This window comes from Colobus angolensis, unplaced genomic scaffold, assembly GCF_000951035.1.
Source record: "Colobus angolensis palliatus isolate OR3802 unplaced genomic scaffold, Cang.pa_1.0 Scaffold373, whole genome shotgun sequence".
Classification (NCBI taxonomy): Eukaryota; Metazoa; Chordata; class Mammalia; order Primates; family Cercopithecidae; genus Colobus; species Colobus angolensis.
In genome coordinates this window covers 192,199-207,718 of record NW_012117077.1, presented here as the reverse complement: position 1 = coordinate 207,718, position 15,520 = coordinate 192,199, and the positions used below count along the sequence as shown (strand labels likewise).

General features: G+C 36.4%; 1 pseudogene; it reads right to left on the bottom strand.

Annotated features, from left to right (window-relative positions):
* Window positions 1–10,788: 10,788 nt before the first annotated feature.
* On the bottom strand, window positions 10,789–12,104 carry LOC105520223 (annotated as a pseudogene).
* Window positions 12,105–15,520: the final 3,416 nt, after the last annotated feature.

The window sequence follows — 15,520 nt, the reverse complement described above, 5'->3', positions numbered from 1 at the left end:
AAGATTTCATTGTATAAATGTATCACAAATTTTAATCCATTCGTGTGTTGATGGGCATTTGTATTATTTCCAATTTTTAGTTTTTTTTTTTGTTTTGAGATGGAGTCTTGCTCTGTCGCCAGCTGGAGTGCAGTGGCGTGATCTCGGCTCAGTGCAATCTCCACCTCCCGGGTTCAAGCCATTATGCTGCCTCAGCTTCCTGAGTAGCTGGGATTACAGGTGCCGGCTACCACACCCAGCTAGTTTTTGTAGTTTTAGCAGAGATGGGGTTTCATCATATTGGCCAGGATGGTCTTGATCTCCTGACCTCATGATCTGCCCAACTCGGCCTCTCAGAGTTCTGGGATTACAGGCGTGAGCCATAGCACCTTGAAGTTTTTAGCTATTATGAATTAAAATGTTATATACATTCTTACACTTGTCTTCAAGTGGACATAAGCTTGGTTAAGGATCTTATATCAGATATACGTATGGCAAATATTTTTCACAGATAGAGGCTTACATATTTATCCTTGTTACGCTGTCTTTTGATTAGCATAACTAAAAGTTTGATTGTCTCATTTATAATTTTTTGTCCTTATGGTTACTACTTGTGACCTGACTAGAAAGTCTTTGAGTAACCCAGTGTGCAGATTTTTTTCTATATTTTCTCCTGGAAGTTGTATGAATCTAGATTTAATGTTTTGTTCTATTATTTGTCTTGAATTTATTTTTGTTTATGGAGTGAAGAAGGGTAGTTATATCTCTGGGGGTCTCTATCTCTCAGTTCTTTCTTCTGCCTGCAACTTTTAGCATATTATCCCTCAAGATTCTTTGAGGGCCCATGAGAAAGTGTTGAAAGCACTGTACATACTTTTTAAATTGCTGGGGTGTTTGCAGATCCCAATTCAATAAACCAGCTTATACATGCTATCAAAGGTCTGTTCAATATTTGAATGGTTTCTATTAACAATTATCTATAGTAGATTCCTCTTCTCACAGCACTCTACAATGGAAAAAAGTAAACATGAGCCTCTTCTCTCCTATAAAGGGCTTCTCATATTCCGCATTTTAGTTGATTTAATTTTCTTTTTATTCTCAGATTTAAAACTTTTTTAAAAAGAGAAACTATGCCTTTGTAACTTACCCGGCTTATTATTGATGTTAGACAACAACAATCTTTTGTGACTTGCTGCATTCTAAGTGATATAGGAAGTGCTTAGAATGTGAATTCAGGCTCTTACTTTGACAAACACTTCTGTAGAGTAATGAAAAGATTTTAGTTACAGTTAATTTCAAACTGCCCTGATTCCTACAATGATACATAAAAAAATTTGTCTACTAAAGAGTACTGATAATATTCTAGTAGAACTACCATTCTAGCTGTTTGTAAAAGATTATTCTAGCCACCAAACACTTTATTGTTTCCTCTATTTTTACTATAATATAAGAAAGTTAATTCATTTACCTAAATTTATTAAACTAGTAGCATGGCAGATCTGTCAATCTTTTGCCTTTGGGAAAACAAAAGTCATGGAGGAGAAGTAATATACTCTAATGCTCATATAATATAATCTGGTGTAATATGCACACATATTTATTTTAATTTCTTATTTTTTTCAAATAACATTAAAAATAATATCTATTTTTTCAAATGAAGAGTACTTGTACCTGGTATATATAAGTAGCTGGGTTAGAATAAATCAGCACACTATATGTTTCCTTTTCTTTTCTTTCTTCTTTGTCAGTGAAATTTATGTTTGGTATCAGAATTCCTAGAAACTTTTAAGAACTGACTCCAGTTAGTCTATGTTTCTGCATACATTTGTGTGTGTGTGTGTATATAACCCTTTACATAGTGTTTTCTTTAGCATAAGAAAGGTGTATTACTCCATTCTTGCACTGCTATAAATACCTGAGACTGGGTCATTTATAAGAAAAGAGATTTAATTGGCTCATGGTTCCATAAGCTGTACAGGAAGCATGGCATCATCTGCTTCTGGGGAGGCTTCAGGGAACTTTTACTCATGGCAGAAGGCAAAGTGGAAGCAGGCGTCTTACAATGCAGTAGTAGGACCAAGAGAGGGAGGGGGAGGTATTACATAGTTTTAAACAATCATATTTTGTAAGAACTCAAAGCTCCAAGGAGGATGTTCTAAACCATGAGAAACCACTATGGTGATCCAGTTACCTCCCACCAGGCCCTACAATTCAACACAAGATTTGGACAGGAACACAGATCCAAAACATATCAGAAGGTAAATTTCTGTAATATATTTGTGCCTCTGAATGCTTTAGACATTTTTAATAAAAACTTGCTATGAGAGGAAAACTAATTTCAGTAATTCAGATAAAGCAGCTTGAGATTGAATGCATAATTTATTTTAAAATATTCATTTACTTTCTACTTTTTGAGTATATATCATGCTGTTTTTACTCACTTGATACAAAAAAGGTTCAAATAAAATTATAGTGAAGAGTCAATAACTAAGTTAAATGTCCTAGTTTATTTTGTGTTGCCATACAGAGTACCAGAGACTGGGTAATTAATTTTAAAAACTGAAGTTTATATGCCTCAGGGTTTTGAAGGCTGAGAATGCTAAGTGCCGACTTCTAGTGAAGGCCTTTATGATGCAGCAACCCATGGCAGAAGACAGAAGGGCAAGCGAGTACATCAGATAGAGAGAAAGAGGGTATAACTCATGCTTTTGATCAGGAACCCACTCCCAGGATAATTAACTCATTCCCATGGCATATGGCAGCAACCCATTCTTAATATTCTCACCTCTTAATATAATCTCAACTGCAATTAAATTTCAACATGGATTTTGAAGGAAACATTCAGACTATAGCATTAAGTGAATAATGAATACTGCTCTTAGCACAGTGGACAGAATCAAAACCTTCTGTGCTTTCTCTTTTCTGTTTGTGTGATCAAGTACAGAAGTGCTCAAAGGGATGTTTGTGTTTTGGAGGTGGTGAATTAGCAGTGGGTAATCTATGAAACAATTAGTCAACTCAAGTTATCAAGCATAAATACAAAATTCATTGGATGGTGCAATTACGGTTTAAACCATCAATTTCAATTGTAATTTTCAGTTATATGTTTGATATCATGTGAGTGGAGTCTATACAACTGTCTCAATGTATTTATTCAAAGAATAGATTCCTACTGTCATATATGACTAGCTGCTGAAATAACTGAACATGACAATGCTTTGACCCTCTGCATTATTTTATGTGATGCTTGAGCTGGTAGAGGTATCACAAAAGATATATTTTAAGTGTTGAAGATAATTAATAGGTGTTATAACTTTTTTTTCTTTTATTTTTTAAGACAGACTCTCACTTTGTCACTCAGGCTGGAGTTCTGTGGTGCGATCTTGGCTCACTGTAACCTCCGCCTCATGGGTTCAATAAACTCTCCTGCCTCAGCCTCCTGAGTAGCTGGGATTACAGACATGCACCATCATGCCTGGATAATTTTTCTATTTTTAGTAGAGACGGAATTTTACCTTGTTGGCCAGGCTGATCTCGAATTCTTGACCTCAAGTGATCTACCCACCTTGACCTCCCAAAGTGCTGGAATTACAGGTGTGAGCTACTGTGCCCAGCCCAATGTTATAGCTTTTTATAATATCTCACCATATGGCCCATCATTATGAGATATTACTTGGTATTATTGTACTTTATGTTTGATAATAGATATTTTAATTACTTTTTAAACTGAGTTTTATAATATATGAATACAATATACGAAACTGAGTTTTACAATTATGAATTGATTCATTGGTTATGCATGCTTTTTAACCTTCAGAATTACGAGAAATTGCCCATCACATTCTCACAAACAAATCATATATGTTTAAACATGTATTGATTTCCACTTTGGGTGCTTGCTTTATTCTAGAAATTTTCTTCAGAATTTAAGGGGGTAAACTCTCATGTCAGACATTTTGGGTTCCAATTATAGCCCTGCCTCGTGCTAAAACTATAACGTTGAATAAAGCACATAATCTCTCTGACTCAGTTGTTTTATCTGTAAAGTAGACATATTGAAAATGCCTCCTTTATAGCACTGTTGTGAGGATCACTTCACTAATAAAATATAAAATATAACATGCCACATTGAATGCAAAACATTAAATGATAACTACATTTTGTAATATTGCTTAACTTATAAGTTTGAGAATGACTTATGACTCAACTGAACTACACACACACACACACACACACATACACACACAGACATTGTAAGACAGAAGTTGAATCTGTTCTGAAATTATCATTGTGATAAAGGATACTTGAGGTATAACCTTATTATTTGTTCCTATTTTTTTTGTTTATTTTCCTTTCCAAAAGATAGCTAATTAGGCCATTGGGTTCCTTTGCCTCTCTGGGTAGTCCAAAGATAATAGTACTACCATTTTATTTTTAAGGGCTTTATTGATAAATATTTTATATATTATATAATTCACCAATCTAAAATGTACAATTCAGTGTTTGTGTGTTTGAAGAGCTGTTCAACCATCACCATAATCAAATTTTGAAGTATTTTCATCACTACAAAAAGAAATCCAAAAAACTTTCACTCCTCATTCCCCTCCCTCCACACTACAGCTCTCAGACTATAATTTTTAAAAATCTCATCATACATTAATTATGTAATACTTTCAACTGCACTCGGGATATCAATTATATTGATTAATTTTATTATACAAAACTAATCAATATTTAAATTTTATAGTCTTCTGAAGGAAAGACATATATATGTAATTTTATGTGAAAATTATTTTTATTTAATTAAAAATTAAATTATTTCTACATTAAGATGAACATTTAGAAATTATAAGGAAATCTTTAAAATTTCTAATTAAAGTATGATTTTTTCCCCTTTACAGTAATCTTCCTCCAGTAAGGAGCTTTTTAAATTACTTAATAATTTGTACGGTAGAATTATATTTGCAATTATAAACGTAAAGAAAAAATAAATTATCTGGGTAAATATGTTCTCAGATACCTTACATACATATATTTCATTATAAAATTTAAAGATTTTGATTCAATGTAAAATTATGAAATTATTGCTACATATGCTGTGGTAGATTCTCTATTTTAAAATTAAGCCAGCTGTGGGAATCTGACCCAATGGCAGCCAATGAGTACAGCTTTCTTTGAAATGTCATGAATGAAATAAAAACAAAGACCAGATACCTTACTTTAAAGCTTTAACTCTTTTCCATATTAGTGAATGTATAGGTGTACATGAGTGTGCATGCACACATACATAGACATACACATAAACAAACACACATCTCCTTTTGAAAAAAAGTGCATACGGCCAAATAGCCAGTAAATATGTCCTCAGAAATGAGTTGGTTTCAAGATAAAATAACGTTTGAATTGTGGTATTTTTCTCTCAGATTCTATGAGTGAGCTCATATGAGTAGCACATCAAAATTTTTTCAGCACTGACACATTCATTTGAAACAAGAGAAACTGTCATTTGTTTAATGTTTTATGGACCAAATAAAAATATTAGCAAAACTTCTAACTGTGGTGATTGTTATTCTAAACCATTTATTAAAATTCCACAAAATATAATGTGAAGCAAAGCTAGCTTATGTAAAATAAAGTCTTACAAAAAAATGATAAGAACAGACTTATGAACTAATTTTTCAATATTTATATTTGATTTTGATATTTTTGAAATTTTAGGATAATAAAGTACTACAGAAAAATAAGAATATTTTCATTTGTATTAAAACATTCAAATATAAATTATGAGAGGAAACATTGTTCCATTAGTGAGATATTCAGCTATCTCAATGGATTATAATTCAAACGAGACACTTACCTATAAAATTCTGAATAAAATCTTAAGGCTAATGCATGTTTCACTCTCTGAAATATATAACTACCTAAATTGGCTTCCAGAAAAGCAGGGACTTAAGAGTTCTAGGCTATGCTACTGTCTTAATGACTCAGGTTATTAAACAACCTTATGTTTAGGGAGACTACATGTAGTGGAATTTCTGGAGATTTTACTAATGAGGTCTTACCAAGAATATGAACTGTGAAAGACTTATACAGAACATGAAATATCTTACTACAAATGCCTATTGAAAACCTTTATTTAGCTCTTTGAGAAATTGCCACACTGCTTTTCACGATGGTTGAACTAACTTACACTCCCACCAACAGTGTATAAAGATTCCCTTTTCTGCACAACTTCTCCAATATCTGTTACTTTGCAACTTCTAATAATAGCCATTCTGACAGGTATGAGATGATATCTCACTGAGGCTTTGATTTGCATTTCTCTAATGCTCAGTGATAATTGAATTTTTTTCATATGCTTGTTGGCCACATGTATGTCTTCTTTTGAAAGGTGTGTTCATGTCCTTTGCCCACTTTTTAATGTGGCTCTTGGTATTTTGCTTGTAAACTTGTTTAAGGTCCTTACAGATATTATATATTAGACCTTTGTCAAATGCATAGCTTGCAAATATTTTCTCCCATTCTATAGGTTGTCTGTGTACTCTGTTGATAGTTTCTTTGGCTATGGTGAAGCTCTTACCTTTAAATATATCCTATTTGTAAATTTTTGCTTTTACTGTGATTGCTTTTGGCATCTTTGCCATGAAATCTTTGCCAGTTTCTATGTCTAGGATGGTATTTTCCTAGGTTGTCCCCTAGGGTTTTTATAGCGTTGGTTTAAGTCTTTATTCCGCCTTGAGTTGATTTTTGTATGTGAAGTAAAAAATGGGTGCAGTTTAAATCTTCTGCATGTGGCTAGCCAGTTATCCCAACACCATTTATTGAATAGGAGGGAGTCTTTTCTCCATTGCTGGTTTTTGTCACTTTGTCAAAAATCAGGTAATTTTAGGCAGACAGCCTTATTTCTGGGTTCCATATTCTGTTCCATTAGCCTATGTGTCTGTTTTTATACCAGTGCCATGCTGTTTTGGTTACTGTAGCCCTGTAGTGTGTGTGTGTGTATGAATATGTGTGTGTATATATATATATTTTTTCACAAATAAACCAACTTTAGTAGATATTATTTTGTATTTACATAGCACCTTCTTCAAGAACCTTAAATGCTTTATAGACATTATCTCTAATTAATCCCCACAACAACACTGTGAGGTAAGTATCACTCTCATTTTACAAGATACGGAGACTGAAACACAGAGAGGTTAAGTGACTTGCCCAAGGTCACACAGTTAAATTCACTGAAGAGCCAGGAGATGAGGGCTTTAGCCTCCCAGCTCCCAGCCAAATACTTCATGATAGAATCTTTAATGAAAAGTGTTTTTAAAGAAAGTATCAAGAGTAGTTATGTTATGGCCGGGTGCGGTGGCTCAAGCCTGTAATCCCAGCACTTTGGGAGGCCGAGACGGGCAGATCACGAGGTCAGGAGATCAAGACCATCCTGGCTAACACGGTGAAACCCCATCTCTACTAAAAAAAATACAAAAATCTAGCCGGGCGAGGTGGCGGGTGCCTGTAGTCCCAGCTACTCAGGAGGCTGAGGCGGGAGAATGGCGTAAACCCGGGAGGCAGAGCTTGCAGTGAGCTGAGATCCGGCCACTGCACTCCAGCCTGGGCGACAGAGCCAGACTCCGTCTCAAAAAAAAAAAAAAAAAACGAGTAGTTATGTTATGAAAATGAGGTCTTTCTTCTGCCATCAAGGAAAGAAAAAAACCTATACTGATGGTTAGAGGCCACAAGACCCACATAATACACATTTTCTTTTTTCCCTCTTCCCAAACCTCTTGGTTCCTGTCTTAAATAATCTTTTAAAGGTAAAATTCCCAAGACAGAAACCATGTGACTTAAGAAGTGGGATTTAATTTAGGATATTTACTTTTAGTTACAATCATTTATAGAAATTTTTATTCCAATATAGAAAATATGGGACAGTCATCCCAACATTCATGTACATAGTTACATAGCAATCAGCCACCATTTACAACCTACACCAGCCCTGCATTTTAATCACAATCAACCAACATACAACCTCACAATGCTTTCTTCATGGGTCACTTTTCTTACTTACTATACCTGTATTTTTTCCCCCAACCCTGACCCTATATGTTTCAAAAGTATATTGAGTTTCTGATAAGCTTCAAAACATTTACTTAGATCCAGTTGCATTAAGAAGAAAAAGTGAATGTAAAACTGTCACCCCACAGTCCCTTCCCTGACAAATCATACTACGAAGTATGCTGTAGATTTGAACAAAGTATGTCACTACCAAGAACTCAATACACATACTAGAACTTGCTTTAATATGAAATTTAACTTGGCTTTTACTGTATTTTTTTTAATGCAACAATGTAAAAACAAGCACAACATAGTATTTCAATGCTGTACCTTTATGCAAATGACTTCATCTATCTTTCTGAAACATGTTGTCATATAGCTAATGTTAAAACTGACCCAGTTTCACTTTCCTCTTTTTCTCTGTACTGAAAGCTGCAGAAATACAGCTTTAAGTCCAAGACGATTTGGTTTAAGCCCTCAAAATAAAAAGTGCACATCCACTTCCATTGCTCTGACTTTCCCCACACTGTTGATTGTGATTCTCTGTGGCATGTTGATAGATCGGGCAGGCTATATATAATTTGCAAAAAACATCTCTAGCCAGGGTAAGGCTTTAGAAACTATCTTAAAAAGAAACTTGTCAAAATACTTTTCATATTTAGTACAAATGCTAAATATTATGATTTTCTCCCAGTACATCTGTTTAAGCAGTCCAATTACCTAAGTGACCCTGTTAAAGATCTGCTTATGGAACAAATAGGCGAAGTCATTTCCTGAGCCAAAAGATACAGATAATAAATGTTAATAATAGCAGCAGACTAAAAACATTCATTTTTGTTGTTTGTTTTCCATAGTCAACAGTTTTAGCAAAATAACTTTAAAAATGACAGATTTTGGGCCGGGCGCAGTGGCTCATGACTGTAATCCCAGCACTTTGGGAGGCCAAGGTGGGTGGATCACGTGGTCAGGAGATCAAGACCATCCTGGCTAACACGGTGAAACCCCGCCTCTACTAAAAAATACAAAAAAATTAGCCGGGCGTGGTGGCGGGCACCTGTAGTCCAGCTACTCGGGAGGCTGAGGCAGGAGAATGGCGTGAACCCTGGAGGTGGAGCTTGCAGTGAGCAGCGATGGCGCCACTGCACTCCAGCCTGGGCAACAGAACCAGATTCGCTACCCCCTCCCCCCCAAAAAAAGAAAAAAGAAAATGACAGATTTTTTTTTTTTTAATTTACTGCCTGAAAAGAGTTTAATAAAGAACATCCAAGGCCTGATTGCTATTATTCTGAACGTAACTTTCAATAACTTTCTGCAGGTTACATTTGGCTACTGTCAGACAACTTACTGATGCATGGAAAAATGTCCAAAAAACTGCAGTGGTTTACATACATTTTACGTTACATATATTATTTCTTAAAACCCCCAACAGAATGAAGTCTTAGCAAACACAAATTTTAATCTCTGAACCCCCTTCCAGTAAGATTTGTAAAGATGGGGGGAAGGGGAGGAATAACCCGTTTTTTGTATTCCTAGTTTATTGATTAAAATGTAATCTTCAAAGGGTTTGTTTAGCTCACTATCCAGGCTACTAGGGTTATGACAAACATTATTACTTCTTTCCAGGGTAAAAATGACATCCAAAAATAACATAAATGCTATGACATGATTTTCCCAAGCATGACCTCGACTTGAAACATTCGAATACTTAAGAATTCTAAAGATTGGCATACCACCACTGCACCAGCATTTTTAATTATTCCAACAACTACAGGAAATGTTTATACAGTTTTTTGACTTTATTAAATTAAAGCTGAGGAAAATAACTGATTTAGAGACCATAATAAAAGGACAAATACTTAGCCAGAGCTATCACTTCCTCCTGAAAAAGGATATTTACCTCCTCTCATTGCAGTATTTTTCAAGGTATCTTACTGATTTCAGATATAATTTAAAATTTACCTTAACAATAGAAACAAACAAAAGGACGAGTTAAACTGACATTAACTAATAAAAATATGCTCAAATTTACTGACAGAATCATGAGCACTTCATAGAATACTTAGACTCTACCAGTTTTAAGTAAAATAAATAAGGAATAAATTATAATTACAAAGCCAGCCTTTCCACTTGGGGAAACAAAAAGCCACTTCTGACCAATTGCTCCCTACATATACATATACTGTATATTATTATAAGCTTCTTCAGAGAAGCAAAACATCTTTGTCTTCCTGACACTGGATCATCCAGCATGTTAGTTTTCATATCAGGAAGGCAACTGGAAGTGCTAGACCCAAAAGTATTTCTGGTTTCCTCTTGAAAAGACCACTGAATATGCTTCTATACATACTGAACCAGGCAAATTTATGCAGTGTGTTCAACATCATCTCCTTATCAATACAACACAGATTCCGATTCTTTCTACTGCACCCCTAAGGAATTCAAAACATTATTGGTGCAACTAATAAAGAGAAAATATGTATCAATGACTGGAAGGCTGTTTTGCAAGAGGAGCTGGTATCTCTGATTTTACCTCCTTGTTGTATGGAACTGTGCAGACAGCATGATACCTGAGCAAATAAATCAACTACCATAATTGGAAGGGCTTGTCAATCCATCCTCTTTGCTTTATCATGTGCAAAGTGTGCTACTGCATCCTGAGTTTCCTGCGTTTCTCTTTTCTTGAAAAATCAGTGCTTGACCCTTTCCAACATAACCAGAGAAGAAATGAGGCAGAAAGTATCTCTTCATCACCGTTCCGCCTCAGTCCTGAGACTGATAGGAAAGGATGTAACCAGCCTCAGAGTTCTTTGAGTATCTGATGTCAACCCGAAGAATTCTTCAATAGCTTGCGCATCTATTTTTTCTACAATGTCGTCATCAAACAACAACCAAAGATCATGACTCTCAACTATTGCAATATAATGGCCTCGCTTGGGACCACTTCCACAGTGAACCACAACAGCAACAAGGTCGTACATTCTGTCTGGATTGGTGGCATAACCTGAAGTGTTAAATAGACAAAGTTCTAAAGGAAAAACTACCCGGTAAGAGAGTTTTGTATAGCGATGAAATTGATCCATATATTTAAATCTCTTCAAGTGTAGAGCTAGAATCATGGGTAGTTTTTAAACTTTCATCCGTTTATGTGCTTCCTGCTTGCTGCAACACTCTTCACAGTAATACTTGTATTCACTACACAGAGTTTCTGTGTTGCCGAAACCCCTTAGGCAGTGAGTAATTGATGTATTTTGTTCCAGGTCAACAGAAAGGTCTAAAAAAATCTTCATCTTTACTGGTTATAGTTTCACAAGTAAGATATCTGGTTTCATTAGTTAATGTTTCCTGAAAAATCTCATGAACCCACGTTGGGTCTGGTGTGTTGTTATTATTTTCATTATCAATATTATCATTAGGTAAGTGACCATTTTGTTTTTCCTGCTTTCTCTCTTCTTGTAAAATATCAGCAATTGTATTCAGTAGATAATTCAAGAATTCATGGACATCTTGTTGCAAGATGTTGTCAAAAAGCTCATTTTCTTTCCGTAATCTTGTGATGAACTTCTTCGGAGGTATTACTCCAACTTTTTTCTTCTGAGTGGCTATGCTATGAAAGAGATCTGCTAAGCATGTAAGAAGGCTCTCCTTTTTCCTGGGTTGACTCTCACATACAAGAACTTTTTCCCGAAATGGACAACAAAAGTAAAGTGCTTGAAGAACTGAATTGCAGTAGCAGGTATTCCCAAAATTGACTAATCCAAAATAATGCTCATTGACCGGAAACTGTTCTGGACCAATCTCTTTCTCTAACGTTGAAGCATTGGCACCCATGGTACAGATGGAGGCGAATTTGGAGACTGTCCTGGAATTTCCATCCGGCCAGCGCCATCTTCCAGCCAATCACAGCGGCGGAGGTGAGCCGGGGAGAAGGGGAGCCGGGCAGCTTGCTTGCACCACAGCCGGCGAGCGGACGCGGAGCCGCTACGGACTCACGCACCAAGCCCACTGGACCTCCGCTGCCTTCATCGCAGCCGGACCCTCAGGCACTCCAGGCCTGGGGTCCCAGACCCTGCCTGCCGGTTGCCTTTTTTTTTTTTTTTTTTTGACGGAGTTTCGCGCTCTATTGCCCAGGCTGGAATACAGGCGCGTGCCACAAAGCCCGGCTAAATTTTGTATATTTAGTAGAGATGGGGTTTCACCATGTTGTTGGTCAGGCTGGTCTCGAACTCCTGACCTCGTGATCCGCCCTCCCAAAGTGCTGAAATTACAGGCGTGAGCCACGGCGCATGGCCCCACACTGTAGTATATTTTGAAGTTGGGTACTGTGATGCTTTCAGTTCTGTTATTTTTGCTTAGGATTGCCTTAGGTATTCAGGCTCTTTTTTGATTCCATATGAATTTTATAATAGCTTTATCTAGTTCTTTGAAGAATATTATTGGAAGTTTGATAGGAGTAGCATTGAATCTGTAAATTGTTTTAGGCAGTATGATCATTTTAATGATATTGATTCTTCCTGTTCATGAGCATGGTATGTTTTTCCATTTATTTGTGTGATCTCTGATTTCTTTCTGCATTGTTTCTTTATTCTCATTGTAGAGCTCTTTCACCTAACTGGCTAGCTGTATCATTCTTTTTGTGGCAGTTGTAAACGGAATTGCATTCTTGATTTGGCTCTCAGCTTGCCTGTTTGTGAATAGGAATGCTAGTGATTTTTGTGCACTGATTTTGTATTCTGAAACTTTGCTAAAGATGTTTATCAGGTTAAGAAGCTTTGTGGCCATGACTATGGGGTTTTCTAGATATAGAATCATGTCTTCTGCAAATAGGGATAGTTTGACTTTCTCTCATCCTATTTGGATGCCATTTACTTATTTCTCTTACCTTATTTCTCTGGCCAGGACTTCCAATACTATGATGGACAGGTGTGGTGAGACAGGGCATCCTCATCTTGTGCCGGTTTTCAAAGAGAATACATTCAGCTTTTGACTGTTTAGTATGATTTTGTCTGTGGATTTAGGATAGATAGTTCTCACTATTTTTAAGTTGTTCATTACTGGGTAAAATATAGGAAAATCAATATAGTAAAATAAAAGGAATAGAAGTTGTTCTACCACAAAGACATATGCATGTATATGTTCATTGCAGCACTATTCACAACAGCAAAGACATGGAATCAACGTAAATGCCCATCAATGACAGATTAGGTAAAGAAAACGTGGTACATATATACACCATGGAATACTATGCAGGCAGAAAAAAAAGAATATTATATCCCTTCTGGGAGCATGGATGGAACGGGAGGCTATTATCCTAGGAAACTAATACAGGAACAGAAAACCAAATACTGCATGTTTTCACTTATAAGTGGAAGCTAAATAATGAGAATACATGGAAACAAAACGGGGAACAAGAGATACTTAGGCCTGCTTGAGGGTGGAAGGTGAAAGGAGAAAGAGGATCAGAAAAAATAACTATCGGGCACTATACTTAGTACCTGGGTGACAAAATTTGCACCACAAGCCCCTATAACATGAGTTTGTCAATATAAAAAACTTGCACATGTACCCCTTAACCCAAAATAAAACTTTTTTTAAAAAAATTTTACTTTACCCGGCCTGGTGTGGTGGTTCACGCCTGTAATCCCAGCATTTTGGGAGGGCGAGGTGAGTGGATCATGAGGTCCGGAGTTTGAGACCAGCCTGACCAACGTGGTGAAACCCTGTCTCTACTAAAAATACAAAAATTAGCCTGGTGAGGTGGCACGTGCCTATAATTCCAGCTACTCAGGAGGCTGAGGCAGGAGAATCGCTTGAACCTGAAAGGCGGGGGTTGCAGTGAGTGGAGATCACGCCATTGCACTCCAGCCTGGGTGACAGAGCGAGACTCCATCTCAAAAAAAAAAAAAAAAATTCTTAAGTTCTGGAATACGTGTGCAGAATGTGCAGGTTTCTTATATAGGTATACATATGCCATGGTAATTTGCTGCACCTATCAACCCATCATCTAAGTTTTAAGCCCCGCATGCATTAGGTATTTGTCCTAATGCTCTACCTCCCCTTGCTTCCTACCCCTGACAGGCCCCAGTTCCCCTCCCTGTATCCATGTATTCTCATTGTTCAACTCCCACTTACAAATGAGAACGTGAAGTATTTGGTTTTCTGCTCCTGTGTTAGTTTGCTGAGAATGATGGCTTCCAGCTTCATTCATGTCCCTGCAAAGAACATGAACTCATTCTTTTTTATAGCTGCATAGTATTCCATGGTATATATGTGCTGCATTTTCTTTATCCAGCCTATCATTGATGGGTATTTGGGTTGGTTCCAAGTCTTTGCTATTGTGAACAGTGCTGCAATAAACATATGTGTGCATGTGTCTTTATAGTAGAATGATTTATATCCCTCTGGGTATATACCCAGTAAAGGGGTTGCTAGGTCAAATGGTATTTCTGGTTCTAGCTCCTTGAGGAATCGCCACACTGTCTTCCACAATGACTGAAGTAATTTACACTCCCACCAACAGTGTAAAAGTGTTCCTATTTCTCCGCAATATCACTAGCATCTGTTGTCTCCTTTTTAATAATCGCCATATTAACTGGTGTGAGATGGTATCTCACTATGGTTTTGCTTTGCATTTCTTTAATGACCAGGGATGATGAGCTTTTTTTCATATGTTTGTTGGCCACATAAATGTCTTCTTTTGAGAAGTATCTGTTCATATGTTCATATTCTTTCCCCACTTTTTGATTTTTTTTTATTGTAAGTTTAAGTTTCTTGTAGTTTCTAGATATTAGCCCTTTGTCAGATGGATAGATTACAAAAATTTTCTCCCATTCATAGGTTTCTTGTTCACTCTGATGACAGCTTCTCTTGCTGTGCAGAAGCTCTTTAGTTTAATTAGATCCAATTTGTCAATTTTGGCTTTTGTTGGAATTGCTTTTGGTGGTTTAGTCATGAAGTTTTTGCCCATGCCTACGTCCTGAATAGAAAAAACTACTTTAAATTTCACATGGAACCAAAAGGGGGCCCATATAGCCAAAACAATTCTAAGCAAAAACAACAAAGCTGGAGGCATCATGCCACCTGACTTCAAACTATACTACAAGGCTACAGTAACCAAAACAGCATGGTACTGGTACCAAAACAGATATATAGACCAATGGAATAGAACGGATACCTCAGATGTAACACCACACATGTACAACCATCTGATCTTTGACAAACCTGACAAAAATGAGCAATGGGAAAAGGATTCCCTGTTTAATAAATGGTGCTGGGAAAACTGGCTAGCCAAATGCGGAAAACAGAAACTGGATCCTTCCTTACACCTCATACAAAAATTAACTCAAGACAAATTAAAGTCTTAAATGCAAAATCATAAAACCTCAGAAGAAAACTTCCACAACTTAAAAAAAAAAAAAAAGAAAACCTGTATTTGAACAGTATTAAGGCATTATGTAATAAAACAGTGCTTATTCTGTGTTGTATCAGCACCAGT